The following is a 16,577-nucleotide window of genomic DNA, read 5'->3' as shown; positions in this document are numbered from 1 at the left end:
CTGTCCTATCCCCCCTTGGGAAAGAGAAGATGGAAACATCAGGACTCATTTATTTTTAAGTAAACTCTAAATATCAAAACACATGAAATGCATGTAAGAAATAAAACGTTGGTCTAAATCCAGTGATTTCCAAAAAGGTCTTGGACAAACATGTCTGATTGAATGTGGCAGCCTCCCCATACCCCTCCCTTTGGTCACTGTTGATCAAGCGAACAGAGAGTGAGATACAGTTTAATGCCTTCCAAATGGAAAGCAAGGGGAATTAAAGATACTGTGTCCAGTTCTGGGCACCACAATTGAAGAAAGATATTGACAAGCTGGAATGTGTCCAGAGGAGGGCAACTCAAATGATCAAGGGTCTGGAGAACAAGCCCTATGAGGAGCGGCTTAAAGAGCTGGGTATGTTTAGCTTGAAGAAGAGAAAGTTGAGAGGAGACATGATAGCCATATATAAATATGTGAGAGGAAGTCATGGGGAGGAGGGAGCAAGCTTGTTTTCTGCTGCCCTGGAGACTACGACGCAATGGAACAATGGCTTCAAACTACAAGAAAGGAGATTCTACCTGAATATTAGGAAGAACTTCTGGACTGTGAGAGCTGTTCAGCAGTGGAACTCTCTGCCCCAGAGTGTGGCAGAGGCTCTTTCTTTGGAGGCTTTTAAACAGAGGCTGGATGGCCATCTGTCGGGGGTGCTTTGAATGCAATTTTCCTGCTTCTTGGCAGGGGGTTGGACTGGATGGCACATGAGGTATCTTTCAACTCTATGATTCTATGATTCTAAGATCCTTTAGTAGTAGGAAAACACTCTTCTTGTGTGACTGAAAGTAGAGCACCTTTCAACTGGGCTTTTATGAAGTCAATTGGATGGAACTTGTTGTTGGAAACCCTTTGCCATTGTTTCGTGAAAACATGTAAGACCTTGCAGCACAATCAGTGCTTGCCTTCTCAACAGGACAACCCTCCAGGAAGGATCGGAGCCACTGTAAAACAGTGCCTCCAAGCACCATCCCAGAGAGACAGCGCAGAAGGACACCCTGGTTGATAGTATCAAATACTGCTGAGAGGTCGAAGATTAGCAGGGACACACTCTCCCTATCTAGTTCTCTTTGTACATCATCCATCAAGGTGACCAATGCTGTCTCGGTTCTGAAATTGGGCCTGAAACCCCATTGAAATTGATCCAGATAATTAGTTTCCTCCAAGAAACTTTGGAGCTGCTGATGTATCATTAGCTTATGAATCACCCACTGCTGCTCCCTTAAGACAAAGGGTTTCCCTTGATTTCCAGATAATATAAGTTTGTAGTAATTTTCTTGGAGAATCCTTTTATTGTATTACTGAGATCAAACACTTCTGAATGAGAATCCTGCCTTTTCCATTCTCTGAAGGTGTCTCTCTGTTTTGTGTCATTTTGCAAATGCTATAACTTGATGGCCCATCAGAATGCCTGAGGGGAATGGGAATATTTCCAGAACAGTCAGAACGTAAACATGGGCAGCCTGAGATGTTTATAGCCATTTAATTGCATTCGGTATTAATCAACTGAAAAAAGGAATTTGAAGCAATTTTGAAACAAGGGCCAAATATTTCTGTGTCTCTGTAGTCACTGGCCAAAAGCCAAGAAGCCAAAAGTAAATTTACATGTCAGGGCCAAATTAAACTGTATGTTACTTCTATAAATGTATGTACTTGATATGTTCATCTGACAGTTTCAGGTTTCTGGGGTGAATAAAAGGGAATTTTAACTCTTTTCTTCCCGTCTACAAACTCACAGTTTCCAATAGAGCTGCTATTTCTACTTTGCTTATTTAATTGACCTAAAATTATTCACAAAAAGATTAAAAATGAGATATAATTAAAATATTGAAAGCTGTGATGCTACAACACAAATTGATTATAACATCAAAACAAAAGTGTAAGAAAAACAATTTAAAAGTACATTCATTAAAAAAGACAAGTACGAGGCCCCTGATTAAAAGTCCCTCTATCACAGTGGTTCCCAACCTTTTTTTTTTTAACCAGGGACCACTTTGTTTTATTGTTAGCAGAGACCACAAGGTTCAAGAATAACTGTTTATCTAAAAATAAACTTTACTCAAAACTTTCAACATATTTGTTAAAGTTAATAGTAACATGAATTAAGAGTACTATTATAATATAAAAACATTATTAATAGAAAATTAAATTTGGTTTGCATCAATGTGATTTTGGAGCTTGCATCTTCTTTAAAAGTTGGGTAATCCTGGGGCTATTATTATTGCTCAAAGTGACACCCATATCATCATGTACTTTCAATTGATTCCTGGACTTGTTTTTAATTACCAGCAAAGCAGGAAACCCGTGTTCACATAAATAAGTTGCGGAGAAGAGCACAAGATAGCACAAAGTGAGTCCTTGAATTTTAGTATAAAAAATTAGCTTTTTTACACCAAAACTCCTCAAGAGAATCAGATTCAAACACATCCTTGCAGTTTCTGTCATTTTGAAATTCAACAAACTCTTCCTGGATGAAAAAGACAAAGCTATATTGTCTTTTTCATAACAATTGAAATTCATTTCAATCATCATTAAATAAGTCAAAAATTAATATGAATATTGAGGATTCATGGTCAGGTAAACTACTGGATCTGTTGAATCACTAAACAGCAAAACAGAATCACTGACACAGCCAATCAAAAACAAAAGAACACGTGTGACTGACTGATGCTGGGTGGCAGGAGTACATGACATGTGACGTAGATCCAGGGAAGTCATGCTACCCTTCTATTCTGCCTTGGTCAGACCACACCTGGAATACTGTATCCAATTCTGGGCACCACAATTTAAGGGAGACATTGACAAGCTGGAATGTGTCCAGAGGAAGGTGACTAAAATGATCAAGGGTCTGCAGAACAAGCCCTACGAGGAGCGGCTGAAAGAGCTGGGCATGTTTAGCCTGCAAAAAAGAAGCCTGAGAGGAGACATGATGGCCGTGTATAAATATGTGATGGGAAATAATAGGGAGGAGGCAGCAAGCTTGTTTTCTGCTGCCCGGGAGACTAGGACGCAGAACAATGGCTTCAAACTACAGAAAAGGAGATTCCACCTGAACATGAGGAAGAACTTCCTAACAGTGAGAGCTGTCCAGCAGTGGAACTCTCTGCTGTGGAATGTGGTGGAGGCTCTTTGGAGGCTTTGAAGCAGAGGCTGGATGGCCATCTGTCAGGGGTGCTTTGAATGTGATTTTCCTGTTTCTTGGCAGGGGGTTGTTTTAGATGGCCTAAGAGGTCTCATCCAACTCTATGATTCTATGATTTGCATTATCTCGTCCACTGATAAAAAGCATGTGGACTTATTCACTAAAAATAGAAGCTGGGCAAATAATCTTCTGAAACAGATCAATATAGCAATCATTTTTGTGTTCGTAATCTAAGAAAGAAAATAGTAATCTCAGGCAGCCTTTGTGGGACATTGTTTGCTATCATCTCCTGGCTCCTGGACAGCGACTTAAATCCTGTGCTCCCAGTTGCATACTCTTCCCTTGGTGATACCTTCCATTTCATTCTCTAACACCAACGTAGGTTTTAAGAATGTTGAACCAAACCACAGATTGCAGGGAGAGATTACAGCCAAGCCTCTCCTTAACAATCACATCCATGTGCTGCAATGTGCCGTTTCTTCCTTCCCTTGCTCCACCGACCCTTAGGAACATCTTCCAGGATGTCTGCCAAATGCCCGTTATCTCCTTCCTTTTTGAATGTCTCCACTCTCCAGATCTGTGCCTTCTGTCATAGAAATGACTACAGAAATCAGAACAAGACTTCTAACTTTACAGTCTGGCAGTGTTGAAGTTGTCCATTTGTACTATTGAATGATTCTGACAGACTGAAAATGACTTTGCATTGACATCGGCTCCAAAATGATTCTTGGGTTGATAAATGAAATGAAAACCATCTGCATGTGGGATCCGGACTGAAATAGTTTAACTAAGTTTCCACTGAAATCAGTAAAAGTTAAATTGTTACTAACTGGATCATTGTTTACATTAAACAAAAAACCCAGACTCACCCCGAATAGAAGTATGGGTGTCTTTACGATGTAGAAAGGTAAAGGTTTCCCCTTGGGATTAAGTCTAGTCGAATCCGACTCTGTGGGGTGGTGCTCATCTCCATTCCCATTTCCAGTTCGCAGTCTGAGAGTTCTCCGGGACTCATCGCTGAGCCTGGAGCACCAGGTTTCGGCGGTGGTCAGGGGAGCTTTTGCACAACTAAAACTTGTGCGCCAGCTGCGCCCATACCTTGGGAAGTCTGACTTGGCCACGGTAGTCCACGCTTTGGTTACATCCCGCTTAGATTACTGCAACACTCTCTACGTGGGGTTGCCTCTGAAGACTGCCCGGAAACTGCAGCAAGTCCAATGCGCGGCAGCCAGACTACTAACGGGTGCTGGGTACAGGGAGCACACCACTCCGCTGTTACACCAGCTCCACTGGCTGCCAATTAGCTTCCGAGCACAATTCAAAGTGCTGGTGTTAACCTATAAAGCCCTAAATGACTCCGGCCCTGTTTACCTCTCCGAACGTATTCTCCCTTACGAACCATCAAGATTATTAAGATCATCTGGAGGGGCCCTGCTCTCGGTCCCACCGGCCGCACAGGCGCGCCTGGTGGGGACGAGGGACAGGGCCTTCTCGGTGGTGGCCCTGCGACTCTGGAACTCTCTCCCACCGGAGGTCAGAACCGCCCCGTCTATCCTGACATTTAGGAAACGGGTGAAGACGTGGTTGTGGAGACAGGCTTTCGATGAATGAGACAACACCCTAGGATTTTGGATGGAAGATGATGTATATTTGATTTTAATATGACAACTGACCACCGTAGTTTTAAATATATTGTTATTTTAAATGTGTTACTGTAATTGTGAACTATGATATTTTACTGATTGTATGTGTTTTTATGGTTGGAAACCGGGCTGAGTCCCTCAATGAGGTGAGAAGGTTGGTATAGAAAACTTTGAAATAAATAAATAATAAATAAATTTCTAAGTTGAAGAGCTGGCGTTTCTCATAGACACCTCCAAGGTCATGTGGCCAGCATGACTGCATGGAACGCCGTTACCTTCCCGCTGAAGCAGTACCTATTGATCTACTCACACTTGCATGTTTTCATGCAAGTGCTAGTTGGCAGAAGCTGGGGCTAGCAACAGGAGCTCACCCTGTCCCACCGATTCAAACCGCCATTCCGGTCTGCAAATTCTGCAGCTTAGTGGTTTAACCTGCTGCACCACAGTGGCCCCTTACAATGTCTAGCTAATGCTGTATCTGGTGAGATTCCAGATTTTGGGTTTAAACCAGCTTTGCTGCTTTGTGGGCAAAGTCAGTTCCATGGAATTTGTAGTTTTATTAGGACCATAGTATTCTTTACCAGAATGCTTTAGTGCCTCACAAATTACAAATTACAGGTTTCCTCAGGTTGCAGCCATAGCAGTTAAAGTAACATTAAGGTGTGATTATTGTAAAGTATGACAGGGAAAAGCTAGTGTAGTATAGTGGTTTCTTTAATACTGTTCAATATTGTGGCAGCATTGAATAAAATCAAATATGCTGATAATAAATAGGGTCCGAAGTGCAACTTGGGCTGCTTCTACACAGTCATATTGTCTGTGTCGGAATGTGGATTAAAGAGCTCCTGTTTGTTTTGGATTGCCTGCATAGGCATCCCAAGGACCAGCTCCAACCTGTCATAGAGTCCACAAAGATCTCCAGATTGTGTATCAATTTGATCCAAGGCTTTTCCCCTACTTCCTCTGGTGAGATACGTTGATAAGAAACAGCATTTCAGAGCTTGACTGAAATATAACAAGACAAAAGAAGGCAACTGAGTTTTCCAATGGAAAAGCTGTGGTTTCCTTTCCAAGGCAGAGATGTTTACATACCTTCACTCCAAGCTATGTATCCAGGTTCTTTATCCAACTGCTACAGCGTTAGCCCTGTCTACATAAGCACCTCATATTTGTCATTTATTTTCTTGCTCTGCATTGTTTATACACAATATAAATTGCTGTGAGTTTTCTGGGCTGTATGGCCATGTTCCAGAAGCATTCTCTCCTGATGTTTCACCCACATTTATGGCAGGCATCCTCAGAGGTTGTGAGGTCTGTTGGAAACTAGGCAAGTGAGGTTTATATATCTCTGGAATGATGTCCAGGGTGGGAGAAAGAACTCTTGTCTGTTTGAAGCAAGTGTGAATGTTGCAATTTGCCAGCATGATTAGCATTGAATAGCCGTGCAGCTTCAAAGCCTGGCCGTTGCTGCCTGGGGGCATCCTTTGCTGGGAGGTGTTAGCTGACTACACAGAGAAACCATTGAAATCCACAAGCATGTGGACAATTTCAACAGAAAGGAGTTAACCATGAAAATGAACAAAATCTGGATACCAGTATTAAAAAAAACTCTAAGATCAGGGCTGTAAATAAAAAACAGCACTCAGAAAATAGGGGAATTCCAGATAGGAAACAATCATGGCCAGCTAACACCTCCTAAGAAAGGATCCCCCAGGAAGGAAGAAGCCTGGCTTTGAAGCTGCAAGGCTATTCAGTTCTAATCAAGCTGGCCAATTGCAACATTCACACTTGCCTCCAGCAGACAAGAGTCCTTTCTCCCACCCTGGACATTCCACACTTGCCTAGTTTCCAACAGACCTCACAACTTCTGAGGATGCCTTCTATAGATGTGGATGAAACGTCAGGAGAGAATGCTTCTGGAACATGGCCAGACTGGAATACTCACCACAACCCAGTGATTCCAGCCATGAAAGCCTTCGACAACACATAAAATACACTTGTAATTTCTGCAATATGATTGTGTGTATGTGTATATATATATATATATTGAGATAGATTCCTGGGAAAGTTAGAGAAACTTTATGCCAGTTCAGAAGTCATCAAGTTGTCTGTTTTCTACTCATCTGCAGAGTAAAGAACATGCAATAGCATTTGACAGTGGGTAGCTTTAGAGATGAGCAAATGTAAATCCCATTTCCAAATGAATCAGATTTCTTTAAACAGTTCTGGAAATGTCTGAGGAAGGGAGGGGGTGTCTAAGCACTGAGGTGCGACTGTGGAGCAAAACACAACTCAGCATCTGAATGCTTGCTCGCAATGCCCTGCCTCATGCACAGAGGAAGAACCGTTTAAAGTTACAGACAATGAGGTCACTGTAGCACGTTTTTGGTCTAAAATTATTTAGCTGCTTGTGTTCCTGATGAGGAGATATTGGAGAAATAGATACTGATTTATGTATAAATTGTATGTACTTTACAAGCACTGAAATGTATAGAAAAATCAGGCTTTCTCTGTATCAGAAATCCAAGCTGCGTCCAGGCACAGAAAGAGGGGGCTGAACATTTCAGAAGAGGGGGACATGTTATCTTTACATACCAGAGACAGAGACTGGTACCGAGCCCAGCGTCTAACTTCTAAGTAAGGAGCCTACCTCCCTCATGACAAGTCAAAGTAGGCCCCTTGATTGATGAATGTAAGTTGTAAGCTGGATGCTGCTCCTAGAAAGAAACACAGAGACATGCCTTTTGTATGTTGGAAGATAGAATTTGATATGCCTATGATGCTAAAGTGACGCAGAGAATGATGTCAATGTATGTAGAAGCATGTTTCTTTGTTTACCTGCAATTGGAGGGTATAAAAGGGAAAGTCAACACTTTATCAGGGCTCTGGATGCTTTTGGACACAGCTCCACTCCAGGGTCTCTCTTGATATAATCTCTCCAATCTATGCTGCAACATTCCCTCTATTTTATCATTGTATACTTATTTATTTATGCAATGCTTTTGACAATTTTGACACAAAATAAATAAACCTGTCTTTCTTGCAGTTCAAGAGAGAAGACATCATATGTCTTATTCTTCAGTTCCTATGGTCTCTGTTGGAAAAATGACAGCATCGTTTCCCTTAAGGTCCAGCTCTTTTGGGGCTACCTGAATTTGTAAGCATTACTGCTGAGTTCTGCAACTCTCTTCCTCCCACCCATTGAGTTGCAGTCCAAAAATGAATCAGTCCAACGTCTGGTGAACATCTCTGCTAGCCCCATCCTTTGACAGCTTACGAAATGCTCACCTCAAAGCCTTCCAAAATCTAAACCCCAAAGAGTGCCAACAAGCCCGAAGCACTGGAATGTTAAGTTTAAAAATTCATATAAACAAATGGAAGTGGAAAGTGCTTTGAAATTTCTCATTTAAAATAAGCAACAAAAAACCCAATAAAATTGGGAGAAAATTAGAATTCTGTTGTTTTTGAATGAGTGAATATTTTGTTTTGTTGTGCTCTATAGTTTAGAAAGAAAAAAAAGGATGATCATAAACCTAGCAAGGGAAGTTTTTGGATACATATGTTTGATGCTCAACAATGAAGGAAACACTCCTCTTGTTTTGCTTTATTCTTCTGCTGGGAAACCTCTGGCACCCGTGCTGCTGGAGCACCTTCAGAAGAGAGGAGGATTCCAAGGCAATAGATGGAGAATTTGATTCCTTTGTGGAAAGAAATACATTGGAGAGACCCACGCTCTATTTTGCCAGGTCAGAGTCTACGGACTATACATCTATGTTCTGAAATCCTTTTCCTAAGATTTGTGGCCCTTTTCCGATTCAGCAGGGGATCTGGACGTTTACTTTGGAAATTCAAGTATTGTCATTTGATTGATTTTTTCTCCGGACTTTGGAAGATCCTGGAGATCTTTCCCCTTCAGCATCCAAAACAGAAATGGCAGCCACTTCCATCATGACAAGTCTGTGGTCATGAGACTCTGCCCACAGATGACAAGTTGAATAGTTGCTGATGGGATTTTCCTATAACACACAAAAAGAGCAATCGAAGAATCCATAGGATATAAAAAATACTATTAACAACAACAATTAATTATGTTCCGTAGACCCATCAGTAAAACCAACAATCATTATAAATTCCTTCTGTAAATAATCTGTTTCTGTGATGCTTTGCAGATGGATTCTGACAGAATACTGACAGGATGGGGCAAACGTCATGTGATGGAACCCATTTGAAATAATTCTCAAGCAAGCTCAGAAACAGAGTATTTCTTAATGTGATAAGGTCCTATATTTCATCCTACTGAATGGAAACCTGCCTCCTGCTGTGGTAAGAAGCTGTCTGGAAGGGTTAACCTTTGTATTCTGTGGTTGCGCTTGATTGGTTTTCTTTCCTTCCATTGCTGTCTTGATCCTCTCAAAAAAATCTGCTGAAATCCATTCTTCTTTTCCTCCTCCTCATAGGATTCTTCTGATTAGGTCCAATTTGTGAGAAAGATTAACTCATCTTGTATGTTCTAAGAAAAAGTTTCCATTCTTTTGTGGAAACGTGTTAATTAATACCAGTGGTGATGCTGGGATTCTGGACCATCTGCAAAAATCCAGGGTTTGATGGCTGCTAACAGGAAACAGCTGTTTGTGCCTGTCTCTTGATCCAAGCCATTTCCCCAATCTCTCCGCTCAGCTTTTCAGCCGCCTTCCTCTTCAAAAACAGAAACCTACACATCCTCGCCTGCTCTTCTCGTGACACGGCGACTTTGACTGTTGAAACAGTTCTCCTTGCACCTTGACTGCAATGTACACACTCGGTTTAGGTACAAGGAGAAGCAGAGAATACATTCATTGTTACTTGTAAAACTGCAGATTAAAAATACACTCAACCAAGTGATGGAAGCACGACAAACTGTGTGTGTGGGACTACCACAAACATTTTAAACTAGATCTTCAGCCCTGACTTTAAGAAGGCCCCTTCTACACTGTCCTATTTCCCAGGATCTGATCCCAGATTATCTGCTTTGAACTGGATTATATGAGTCTCCACTGCCAGATAATCTGGGCTAAGCAAATAACCTGGGATCAGATCCCGGTGTATAGGGCAGTGTAGAAGAGACCTTAAGTCTCAATTTCCCATGGGTCATCTCCAGTTGGTTGGGATGAAGTTACAGACTGAGATTCTCCACTTTTGGTTGGTTCACATCCAGGCCAGACGAGAAGGTTCTATGCAAATCTCCACATCATAGAGAAGCAGCTTGAGGCAGCAGGCAGCTGAATTGATTTGGTGCCGTAACTTGCAAATACTCCCCACAAGGGTTGTTGTAGGTTTCTTGGACTGTATGGCCATGTTCTAGAAGTATTATCTCCTGACGTTTCACCTGCATCTATGGTAGGCATCATCCTCAGAGGTAGTGAGGTCTCACACCCACTGAGGATGCCTGCCATAGATGCAGGTGAAACGTCAGGAGATAATACTTCTAGAACATGGCCATACAGCATGAGAAACCTACAAGAACCCACTGATTCTGGCCATGAAAGCCTTTGACAACACTTTCCAGAGACTGACATATTTAAATAGAATCACAGGATCTTATTCTTATTCCACCCTGTGATTTCAATATATGTTATTATGGATTCTGAGCCCGTGCTCTGGGATACTCGCTAATCTTCCTAATTTGGGGTCATATGAAGATTTGATAAGTATGTCCCCAATGCCCATTGTCCAAGTCATTGATAAAGATGTTACATAGCACTGGACCCAGGACCATGTGGCACCCCACTGGTCACTTCTCTCCAGGATGAAGCAGAGCCATTTGTAAGCAGCCTTTGGATTTGAGCAGTCTTATAGAATCATAGAAGAATAGAGTTGGAAGAGACCCCAAGGGCCATCTAGCCCAACCCCTTGCCATGCAGGAAAAACACCATCAAAGCACCCCTGACAGATGGCCACCCAGCCTCTGTTTAAAAGCTTCCAAGGAAGAAGCTTCAAGGAAGAAGATTCCGGGGCAAAGAGCTCCACTGCTGAGCATCTCTTAAAGTCAGGAAGTTCTTCCTAATGTTCAGGTGGAATCTCGTCTCCTGGAATTTGAGCCCATTGCTCTGAGTCCTGGTCTTGAGGGCAGCAGAAAACAAGCCTGCTCCCTCTTCCTTATGTCAATCAATTATGACAGCATGGGGTGGGGGGCTCTTCTGCACGTATCGATAGCACATCGCTGTGGCTAATTAGCCTTCTGCCACTGTCCTTGGATCAAAAACATCTGAATTCTACTTTATTTTTCTCACTGAAGACTTACACGTCTGTCATTGTTGATTAGAATCACCTTGAAACCCACCATCCTTTCCTTGACCTACAAAGTATCATAGGACACAGAGGGACATGCACCAAAAATGCTATCCATCGCTGGAGCAACAGGGAAAAGAGAAAAATGCGAAGGATATGAAGTTACATGGAACCGTAGAAGAAAAGTCCAAGGAAAAAAGTAGGAAAAAAAGTGTACACGACCCAAGTTCAGGAAGAAATAAAGTTAAGCAAATAGCTTTAAGAGCAATTTGTTTACCAGGAACACAAGTAGGAAAAAAGTGCCCCTCCAGGGCAAACACATGTCTGACAGGATTAATACCCAGGGTGGGTACTTGGCAGGAAGAGATGTAGCCTCAGAGTTTCTTGCGCTCTGGCCTTCTCTCTCTTCTCTGTGCTGGGCTCTCTTTGGCAAACAGAGCCAAGCAAGAAAGAAAAACATCCTTGATTGCTCATTCATCATCTCAAATATTTTGTCCTTTAGGGAGAAAAAAACCCCAAGCTTTGAGTGCTATATGCTGCAATTAACCCAATTAGAAGCCCCAGATTCCTGTTTGTCTTGGTTCACCCCAACAAAGCCGCAAGACTGAAGCACTGGGGGGAAAGGCAGCAGCAAGAGGCTTGGGTGCAAATCTCAACCTCAGATGCCTTCACCCAAGTTATAGGACAACAACAACAACAACAACAAGATAGGTAACATACATCAAACATTCCTCTGGATGGGTTTGCCCATGGGAAACTGTGGAGAGGCTGAGAGCCAAGGGAAATATTTATGGAAAGAAATACCTCATTTGGCAGTAGGATTCAGCTAGCTATAGCCCTCCCGGTGTGTGGATAACAAGGCACAGAATTGGTGTCTATCCCATTCCATGTACAGGCATGTCTAGGCAATCGGTTTCCTGACTTGCTAGATGCTTGGCCTTGCAGCCCAATATCTTTTAATAGTCCTTGACCCTGGGTCATCATATGCACCTTGCTAGTTCCTTAGGCTGTTTTGTGTGTTTTAGCACAGGGATGGCAAATTTTGTCCCTCCTGATGTTGGGTTGCTCTGAGTTTTTCTGGGCCGCATGTGAGTCTGGCCATGAAAGTCTTCAACAACCTCCTGACATTGCTCGATTGTGATTCCTGAACAGCCTAGCATATAGCCAATGTGAATTGTTTGAGTAATGGTTGCAGTTTGGACAGTTGAAGGGGCACATTCCCTCTCATGTTCCTCATTTTAGCAGAATTGAATCTCTCAACAGGAGAACCGCATCATCAGGTTTCCTCGTCACATTGAGAGGGGAAAGCATGGGTGACTGTCCCTTTAAGGTAGAGAATCGCTCCTCTTATATTGTCAGCAGTCCTGTTTGATGTTCTGCCTCCCCATCACAGTCACATGTGGAAACGTAAGAGTTGTCAATATGTTCATCTTATGTTCATCACAAGGTCAGTATAACTTTCTTTTTTTTAATCAGGGGAAACAACAATATTCAAAAATCAAGAGATCCCTTGCCCTGCCCAAAGCCCCTTACATTAAAAGAGACTGGCATCAGGTTAAAACCACATCTTCCCATGGGAAAAAAACTGTTCTATCCCAAATCCCAAGATACAAGAGGCAGGATCCAGGTTAAAACCATTGTTTTCCATGGGATCCTATTGATCTGCATGGAACCCCAGAGGATACAAGAGACAGTGATCCAGTTTAAAACAATTGCTTTCCATGGGATCCTACTGTTCTACATCAAAGCCCATAGGATACAAGAGAATGCTGATGGTTGGGCAATGAAACAGGATGGGAAACTGTGATGGATCCCAACCCATCTGTTTTTCAGTTGTAAAGATAGGAGTAAAGCGCGATAAGAGACAGGAGCCCTGAACAGGATTGCTGGCCGGCATTGAGAGTTCCCTCCTTTCAGGACACTTCTGCCTCTTTTCAACCATGGAGGGCTATGCATGATGACCAGAAGTAGTTTAACTCATGAGATGAATTCCGTGCCTCTCCATGCTTGCAAAGAGGCTGAAGTGTCCTATAACTGGAACATTTCTCAATGTGATTACAGCTCCAAGATGACACATTATTGAATGGACTTGGTGGGGTCAGGGTGACAATGGTCCCATCTACATGACCATATAAGCCCCTGGTGGTGCAGCAGGTTAATCCACTGAGCTGCTAACTTGCTAACTGAAGGTTGGCGGTTTGAATCCGGGGAGCAGGGTGAGCTCCCACTGTTAGCTACAGCTTCTGCCAACCTAGCAGTTCGAAAACATGCAAATGCGAGTAGATCAAAAGGTACTGCTCTGGTGGGAAGGTAACAGCATTCCATGCAGTCATGATGACCACATGACCTTGGAGGTGTCTATGGACATACCAGCTCTTCGTCTTAGAAATAGAGATGAGGACCACCCCCTAGAGTTGGATTCAACTAGTCTTAATGTCAAGGTGAAACCTTTACCTTCACTTACATTACCATGTAATGCAGTTTGAACAACACAGGGCAATGCAACCCAGAGTGTTATGCTGTGCTAGCCCATATAAGTAGCATCATAGTTCACCGAAAACCACTCTAAAGTGTTCATTCTCTCCTGTGAATGATGGTGGGTGGAAACTGTATGTGTGTGGCATGCTGACTTTACCCAGTGATCTTTCACTTCTAAACCCATTGCTGAAATTCACAACTTCCTTTGAAGAAAAGTCCCTAAATATGCCTTTCATTAAGATTTAATAATAGAGCTCCATGTGCTTGGATTGCAAACAGATTATCAGAGCTCTCATTGAGGATTAATAGCAAGGTAATCAGTACCTATCTGGATCTGAAAGGCATCCATTATAGAACCTCAAAACAAAGCCTCCACCAAGCTGTGTTTCTAATTGGCTTTTAAGAACAAGCTGTTGCTTTATTAAATTCTAATTAAATACACATTGGGCTGGTGGAATTCAAAGTGCTTACCATAAGCTAATGTCATTAATAAGCAGCCTAATGGTTTTTTCAATTTGGCAGCTTCACTCATTACTCTTAGTTTACGTCTCTTGCCTTTGTTGACTTTATAATTGAGGATAAGCACATATTGTTCTTCATAATTCATATGGTGCTTATGGTGTGCGAGGCAGGCAGAGTGCAAGGTACTGGCGGTTGGTGGGTCAAAGCGAATCCATGGATGTCGTGAGGAGGTACACAATGTTCCCATGATGGAGGAGGCACTTTGGAGTTCCATAATTATATTAAATTACATTGTGACACTGCATGGCAACTTCACATACAGACTGTAGGAAATTTTCAAGCAGACGTTCTCAAATGATTTGTGGTTGGTCACTTGAATTCTGGAGGGGTGTTTGGTTGTCTTTTTGTATTGCTCCATCAACTTTCAGTTATTATTCTCCAAATCAGAGAATGACATAGCTTGTGTTTTTTATTCATTTGATTTCTATATCTCCTTTCATCACAAAGAGCACAATAGATAGGAGCAGAGCAGGATTAAAAGCATTAATTTCAAAAGCACAAAAGCTGTAATGAATTGCAACAAAAGCATTGAAGAAGAAAAAAACTGGTAGATAATGAGATTTCAGAGTCACAGAGTTATCGAAAAATTGGACCACAAAATTATGAATTATGAGACGTGGCTCCATTGGGAGATTCAATGTGTCTGCATTGCCTTTTCCATTTTGCCTTATAATAAGATCCACTTATTAATTCCCTTGGAACTGTGTCCCACCACACCTTGGACTTCAGGAAATGATTCCCCAAATTACCATAATCCTTTCACAATGAACTGGTAGACTCGGGAGAAACACACAATGGACTTGTACCAAAGCCTCTGGGTCCTCTTTCACCCGATATGATGTGGGTTATCTTTGGAAATGCTTCCTCTCCGATGCCCTTAAACCAGACCCTTGGAACACCTATTGGAACAGCCACCACCTTAAGCACCCATTGTTTGCCTGTATTAACACCATTGTATCAACTGAAGCTGGAATATTAAGCCCATTACTAATTGTCCCATCGTATTCCTTTCCAGTTGTGCAATGACAGTTTATTAAAGTTCCTGTCACAGCAATGGCCAACCAGTGATGACTTTGGACAGAGCCCCGAACTACTCAGGGAATGGATCCTAGCTGGACAGTTTCTGAGCCAATCAGGAGCCAGCATAGTAATCTTGAATACCTATCAAAATACAGTAAATATGCAATGTATTCACAATTGTGGTATGTCAGTTCTTTGGAGTACTGTCTCCACTGTCATCTTCTCTGGCCATTGAGAATAAAATTGAGATTTTGCTCTCAGCCCGTCTGTGTCTTATCCGATCCTTTGGAACCCTGGTACTCTGGGCCCTGAATCTGCGGTTTTAAAGAGAAGCTGAAATCACATAACAAATGCATTAGAGTTAGGAAGAGGCTCTGATGATGCCTTTAAGCATAATGCACTAACTACTAGCAACTGTTGGACAGAGCACATCATTCAATTATAGGCATACCATCTAACAAAGCAACAAATATTTCTCTGGTTGGATATTGAATTCTGCAAACTCCGCATTGCTAAAAAAAACCCAGAAAGCTGAAACCACTCAACAGGGGAATGAAAACAGATGCTTCATTTTATGAGTATGCATAATAATAATAATAATAATAATAATAATAATAATAATATACTTTATTTATGCTCCACTCTATTACTCCGAGGGGACTCAGAGCAGATAGCAGAATACAGATATGGCAAATTCAATGCCATTATGCAATTAACAAAAACAGACACTACATAGACAGAGGCAAGGCTTCCCTCTTTTTCATTTTTGGCATCTGGAGACTGTGCTTGACTTGGCCATGGGAAGGTGCTTTTGTTCCATTTTCCCATGCTGTGGAGCTTGTTGTCCCTGGATGCCTTCCTGATCTTCAGGGGCACCTTTTACCTTCCTGCCACAACGGTACCTATTTATCTACTCACATTGCTGTTTTTAAACTGCTAGGTAAGCAGAAGCTAGAGCTGACGGCAGGAGCTCACCCTTACCCGTGGCTTGACCTGCCAACCTTCTGCTCAGCAAGATTTCTGTAGCTGGCTTTTTAACCCACTGTGCTAACCGCAGCAATCCTTGGGCTCGTTGTCATGATAAAGATGTGTCTATCAAAATTTAACAGTCCAACAATGCAGCAGGTGAATTAAATGTGCCCAACTGGAATACCTCTGTGCTAAAGAAGAGCTTTCTGGATTGTAGGTATGCCTTTATTAACATTCCTGTGCTTTCCCAGTTGGTTTCCACTCCATTTCTGTCTCCTCACTTGGGTGTTTGCGTACCATTGCTACAATCAGCAGGGATGGACATGTTCATTCAAATGGGATAAATAGCCCAGACTGAACTTTTACCTCAAAATTGAACTGAACCCAAAGCAAACATTTTACCATTTAAGAAAAGTTGGTTCATATTTTACCCCATTGTTTTTTTAGGCTTTGCATCCTTTGTAGTTTCTTGAGTCTTGCTGAGAGAAGAGATGCCAAAA

General features: G+C 42.1%; 1 long non-coding RNA gene across 1 annotated transcript; it reads left to right on the top strand.

The window, feature by feature from the left end:
- Positions 1–11,458: 11,458 nt before the first annotated feature.
- Positions 11,459–15,316, top strand: LOC137097900 (uncharacterized). Its single transcript, XR_010910505.1, has 3 exons — positions 11,459–11,799; positions 12,352–12,535; positions 15,104–15,316. It is a non-coding gene; the product is annotated as an uncharacterized lncRNA (long non-coding RNA).
- The last annotated feature ends 1,261 nt before the right edge of the window (positions 15,317–16,577 follow it).

Source organism: Anolis sagrei, chromosome X (assembly GCF_037176765.1).
Source record: "Anolis sagrei isolate rAnoSag1 chromosome X, rAnoSag1.mat, whole genome shotgun sequence".
In the NCBI taxonomy this organism is placed as follows: domain Eukaryota; kingdom Metazoa; phylum Chordata; class Lepidosauria; order Squamata; family Dactyloidae; genus Anolis; species Anolis sagrei.
Note: the sequence above shows the minus strand (reverse complement) of the source record. Positions and strands in the feature narration are given on the sequence as shown.